Consider the following 6,912-nt stretch of genomic DNA (forward strand, 5'->3'; position numbering starts at 1 on the left):
TAGTTTTGGCCTAATAGGGGCAGGAAATACCAATAGCCTTATGTGAGCTCTTCCCCAATGGAGAGCCAACCTAAATGCATACACTTAGTGCCCTTGCATAATTCAGACGATGCTCAGATAAGAGCTGGACATTTGGAAACACTTTTCCTCCTAAGCGTCTGAGGTCACTGGGCAGATAAGGAATTCTCATGATGAAATTATGAAATAAGAGACTGTAGTAACATTCTTTTAACTGTGAGTCCCTGAAGAACAATACCACAAATAACATTTCTCCTAGGAATTTTGTTCCAAATACTGACTTCGTCAAACATAAAGAAAAAAATTAAGGTATTCAGCAAAAACAGAAAAGATTCAGGTCTTCTTACTCAAGAAAAAGCATCAGATTTATTATCCAGTCCTCACATAATTATGTTTACTTCAGTCCCTCTCTCCCAAGTAAAACAAAATAGAGTTCCTTTTTCTGGTGCATTATAAAGAAGAAATCAAAAAAGAGAGAGAAAGAGAGAGAGATTACCCATGCAAACTACCCGATCCCCCCTCAAAGACCATGAGCCGATTCATAAAGTACATACAACATCCCACAGTACTATGCACCTTTCTTTCAGTCGACCATGTTAATGACAAACTGAAGTCCCCAGTATCTGTGTTATAAAGTCTGAAACTTAATCCTGCTTTTCAACATTACTTTAAATACCTGACGACGCAGGTGTTTATGATAAGCTCCCTCTTACTTCCACCTTAGGCAATTTTGAAATCTTGATTGTCGTTTGCACTATTTGACATAGTTGTTTTGTAGTTCTGTTTACTATACTAGTAAATATCATTCTGGTGAAACAAACATTTCAGAATTTGAATTGGCCTTGTTGTGACCCGCCTAATGAGTCACGCTGGGTTCCCAGCATTGACACATGGCTATTTCCCGCATTAATTGGTGAACCCTGTTTACACGGACTCAAGTACATGCCTGGGCTGGGCTGTTGGAACTGCTTCAGGGAACAGCACTAAGGCAAGGCCTGTAGGTAGTTTAGACTCCCTCCTAGAAGTCTAAGTGGTAGTCGGGGGAGGGAGTATGGTATGGGATTTTCAAAAACACTCCCTCCACAGGAAGCCAGTGCCTTTTCTCCTGGTATGATTAGTTCTGAGTATAATTCCATGACTTCTACTTGCTTACCTCCCAAATATTTTGGAGTTGATGTATCTACCATTGGGGATGGTCACAGAGCAGACAGTGGGATTGGTCGGAGGGATGCCTGGTGACCGAAGGTGGCCCAGCTATTGTCCATCTCCTGCAAAGTTCCTTGTACAGAGTAAGAACCCATCTTCATGTCTGTGAATAGATGATTGATTGAATAAATGAAAGAACACACTAAGGAATGAGCAGAAATAGAATAAGGAGTTAAACTTCATGGGCAATGAGGCCCTACCAATTCCAGAGGCTCACTTAGACAAGAGCCTGCTAATCCTAATGGCATCTTGGTGTCTGATCAGCCCCCACCAAAACAACCCGGGTCAGAAGCAAAGAAGAACATTTCTCTTCTTAATTATATTATGGTTAAATCAACACGACTATCATTGACCATCAGTTCTACTGAACATTATATGATTCATTTCATAATTTATGGCCCCTGGCTGCTATTTCTCCACCTTTCCACTATCTACCTTTCATCCTTTTGACGATTTATTTCAATCTCCTTCCAAGTTAAAAAGGTTAAGGAGCGGTTTTTAAACCAGTTTTTTATCTTCATTAGAAACCCTTATGAAAATGAGACCAGGAAATGGGGGGGTAGGGAAAGGCAGTGGTAAAGAAAAGAGGTTGTAAAGCAATTTTGATGTAGCTGTGAATTTCAGGTTGTCATAGGGCAACTTCTCTCTAGATGCCAAGTTAATTTAAAATAGAAGTGGCCAGACATGGTGGCTCACACCTGAACTCCCAGCAATTTGGGAGGCAGAAGAATACTTGAGCTCAGGAGTTCAAGACCAGCTTAGGTAACATGGCAAAAACTTGTCTCTACAAAAAATACAAAAATTAGCCAGCCGTAGTGTCATGCACCTGTAGTCCCAGCTACTCTGGGAGGCTGAGATAGAAGGATTGCTTGAGCCTGGGAGGCAGAGGTTGCATTGAGCCATGATTGCGCCACTGTGCTCCTGCCTGGGCAACAGAGCAAGACACTGTTTCAAAAAAAAAAAAGAAAAGAAAAGAAAAGAAAAAGGAAAATAGAAGAAGTAAGGAATATACAATTCAATTCAATTACCTTCTTTAATAAACCTAGAGTTTATCTATCAGTCAGGCTCAACTTGGTTATAATCTCAATCCTACTAAACCTGTTGGTGGGATGGGGTAGGGGGATGATAGGAGGCAAATGGAACTCACTTTATTACAAATGAAAAACAAAACCACACCAAAGGGGTGAGGAAGAAAAGAATTAACCTGAATTAGGAAATAGAATTCTGTCTATATACTAAATGGCTAAAGACAAAAGAACTGTACATAAACATTATACTCAGTCGGGCATGGTGGCTCATGCCTATAATCCCAGCACTTTGGGAGGCTGAGGTGGGCAAATCACCTAGGGTTAGGAGTTCGAGACCATCCTGACCAACATGAGGAAACTCCGTCTGTACTAAAATATACAAAATTAGCTGGGTGTGGTGGGGGGCACCTGTAATCCCAGCTACTTGGGAGGCTGAGGCAGGAGAATCACTTGAACCTGGGAGGCAGAGGTTACAGTGAGCTGAGATTGAGCCATTGCACTCCAGCCTGGATGACAAGAGTGAAACTCTGTCTCAAAAGCTAACTAAATAAATAAATATTATACTCAAGTAAATTTGTGTCTTTCATGGGTATGAGTTAGCAGTTCTGAAACTGTTTTATGTGTGTAGTAGGATTGAACAAAAGTAAACCTATTGTAGATAAAGAAGACCAGGTTTCTCACTATGAGAGAAAGGAGTTACAAATTAGGAAAGAGGAGAGGAGGCTAGAATGAACCCTGTAGATCAGAAACAGGTATCAGGATCAGGATGAACTGGTGGATTTTAGTGTGTGTGAGTATACACAGATGGACTATTGTAGCAGTGATGACCTACGGCCCAACTCCCTTACTCCACATCTTTTTTGGAGGACTCATCTAGAATCCTCAAACAGAGAAGAAAAACCTATTTTGTCAATGTTTTTAAAGGAAGTAGATACCAGGCTCACACTGAGACATGCTATTCCGGGGGGGCTGGCAAAGCACAGGGACTGGAACAGAACTGCACAAAGGAAGAGGGAAGCTGGAAAATATCAATCACAGATAGGAAGGACTCTGTTCCCAAGATATCTTCATCTAGCAACCACGATCTAGGCATTGCAAGCTGCATTTACTGCATTTCAACTCTCACAAACTGTCATAAGTTCAGAGACTACAGCTTAATTTTAGGACATATTCTTGGTCTATCAAACTTGTGTAAAGAGAAAAGGTCTCCTATTTAAAATTTGTGGGAGAAGAGCAAACCTCAATGTTTAGGCCACATTTACGCCATTTTTGAATTAATGAATGATCAAGATGAAAATCACGGCTATTCAGGAGCAAATCTCAGAGATTCCTCACACAGAAACTCACAAGCAATCAAGTTACTTTCTCCAGGGTACTTTCCCATCTATTAGCCACTTGAACATCTTAAATGAGAGATTAGTCAAAGAGCCTCAATACCACATGGAGTGACTCACTCCCGGTTCCAGGAGTCTCTGAGGGGCTGACAAGCAATCCACTCCTCTGTTCCAAAGAAGAACTTATTTATGTGTGAGTTCAAGAAGAGAAGATAACTTCACATCACACTGAGACTTGAATCAGAGAATGGGCAGATACCCAAAGACCTATGTTGATGGAGAGTGTGATGGCAGCTACTCCCTGCAACTGGAGCACCATTATTTCTCTGACCTAGGATTTTCTCATTTCTGACTTACCACTGTGAGAAGTTCCTACTTTACAAAGTCTCCCTGTCCTGTAACTTTTCAATCTGACTTTCAGTTCCAAAAGACCACAAGGGTTTAAATCAGACTTCAATGTTTATTCCCTTTGCCTGATTGTGGTTAAGCTGTCTGAGAGGTTGACAATAGAAATATAATGGGAATTCAAAAGATATAATCATATCTAAATTGCAGGGTCAAAGACTTAGCCAGGAAGTAAAGTGATTGTGCACAGCCCTGTTTTAGATCTCAAAGCTACAGACCTAGGGAGAGCATCACTACCTACAAAGTTTACCCTACAGTACAGCTGGGAGTTCAGATTTTTGAAATGTATTGATGAATTAGTTTCAGTGAAACACATGGAAATTTATTGATTATAGAATAATTGCTAAACTTAAAATCTGGGATTCATTCACCCAAAAATATTGATTGATTATAATGTATCAGACTCTGTCTAGTTGCTAGGGAAAGAGACAAACCAAAGGTGAGCCTTGTTTCCAATGAGCTTATGAATTGGAAGAGGACACATAAATAAAATGAACCAATGATCTGATATAACACAACATGTGAGAAGGACACAGAACAGCTTAAAGGGAGAGCTTTTAACCCTGGGGATGTCAGGAGTGGTAAAGAGAGGGCTCTGCAGAAACTGACATCTGAGCTGGTTCTTAGGGAGAAATAGCAGTCACCAGGCAGCCTTTGGGGGAGGGAGAGTGGAGGGAGGGGAAGCCACAGGCTTTCTTGGAAGCAAAGAAAACAGCAGGTGTAAAAGAGGCATGAAATAGTATCTTGTCCTATAAAGTTCAAGTCAGTGTTACTGACAAGTTGGATGGGAAAGCAACAACAGGCAGCAAAGAGATGCCTGGGATAACGGGAGCAGGTGCAGCTGGAGGGCCAGGAGCTGGCCAGGGTCCCCTGTGTCACACTAATTCTCATGTCCAACCTTGATTCAGCAGGCAGTGGGAGGCCAGGAAGTGGCTTGCAGAAGAGCTATGGTCAGACTTGCATTTTGGAGGGATGGCTCTGGGTGAAAAACAAAATGAAAGAAACTATGCTGATAGCGTGTAGCTTTTATCGTCTAGTTAGAACTGTCTCTCACCAGTATTTTTTTAGTCTTCTAAGTCATATTTAAGAGCACTAGCCTGTCTTCTGATCCTTCATGCCCTACGCCAACTGCTATATGATGTCTTTTATTCCCCCAACACAATCAGCAGCACCAACATGGAATGGAAGCAGGAGGTTTTAGGCTGCCACCAGCTCCAACCTCTTTTTGCTTGCTTCTTCCGCTGCCCCAAGTCATCATTTCTTCTAAATAAAGCTATTGTGCTTGCTCTTCAGGGGCAGCTTCAAGACAAAGTTCTGAGCCCCCTTTCCAGCCACCAGCAGCTCTAAGTCCCTTCAACAGAGTATACAAAACCTGGAGCATCCACTGACTATCAGCAAATGACTCTTAGACTTACAGATAATTGTTAGGTTCTTCAAGAAAGCAGAGGTTTCATAATGTTCTTGTGCAAGGCCCTAAGGGAAACTTCTCATCAGAACCCCACTAGTCTACAATGATTGGGAGAGGCCTCTGCAGGTAGAGCCTACGGAGAAAGTCTCCATTCTTCAACAATTAGTACCATTACTCCTGAAATTGGCAACAAATGGTTTGGCCATTGGCTAAATCCTCAGCTGAATTCCACAAGAGTCATTTCAGCTATGAGCTGCCACATAACCGTATTCTATCTGAAAAGCCAAAAGTATAAAACACAGTGTTGATGATTATCTGAAAAACTAGAATGAATTTCCTGTAGTGCTTTCAAAACGTAAAACTAATAGCGATCCATAAATGCCTTTCTTTGTTATATACCTTTATTTTATTTATTTATTTATTTGTTTATTTTTGAGACAGAGTCTCACTCTGTCACCCAGGCTGGAGCGCACTGGCGAGGTCTCTGCTCACTGCAACCTCTGCCCCCTGGGTTCAAGTGATTCTTCTGCCTCAGCCTCCCAAGTAGCTAGGATTATAGATGTGAGCCCCCACACTTGGCTAATTTTTGTATTTTTAGTAGAGACAGGATTTTACCATGTTGGCCAGGCTGGTCTCGAACTCCTGACCTCAAGTGATCCACCCGTCTCAGCCTCCCAAAGTGCGAGGATTACTGGCATAAGCCACCATGCCCAGCCTGTTATATACTTTTAAAATAATTTTGGTTAGGTATAATATCACTTCTATTTATTTTTCGAGACTGTAAATACCTTATGTCTGTTTACCTTTTCTTTCCTTCTTTCTTATTTATTTTTTCACTTTTATTTTCTGCTTAGCTGTTACCAAATGGTAGATTATTAATAAAAAGTTAAAATGACTTTTTTGAAAAGATTAGTAACAATTAGGCAAAGTAAACAGGTCCCCGCCCTTTTCCTCATCTCACTCATAGGGTTGCAGATTTAGCAAATAAAAATATAGGCCCAGTTAAATTTGAATTTCAGACAAATGACAAATAATATTTTGGTATAAAATATGTATCCCAAGGAATGTTTAGGACATATTTACATTTTTTTAAATTCTTGTTATTTATCTGAAATTTAAATTTAACTGGAGAGTCTATATTTTATTTGGTAACTCATTCAAAAGGACCTTAGCTTTATTATTATGTTCATTTTTTATTCTCAATGACTCTATGTATAAAATGGAAAAGGACCTCTGTTTTATTTCACAATATTTTGGTTAGAATATCTGGCCGGAAAAAAAAAAATTCTACTCAGCTTTATAGAATAAAGTATGGAAAATTCTTATTAAAAATAATGACAGTGGAATATTTGGTGGCCATTGCAAAAAATGTTTTGTAGTAAGTGTATCCTAAGATAGAAAAATGCACATTAAGTAAACAGAGGAGAATGCACATACATAATTTGTGCTATTATTGTATATAATAGTATATAGACTATATATGTAGTACTATTACTAAGATATATACTATAAT

The sequence above is a fragment of the Colobus angolensis genome, unplaced genomic scaffold (genome assembly GCF_000951035.1).
Source record: "Colobus angolensis palliatus isolate OR3802 unplaced genomic scaffold, Cang.pa_1.0 Scaffold58, whole genome shotgun sequence".
NCBI lineage: Eukaryota > Metazoa > Chordata > Mammalia > Primates > Cercopithecidae > Colobus > Colobus angolensis.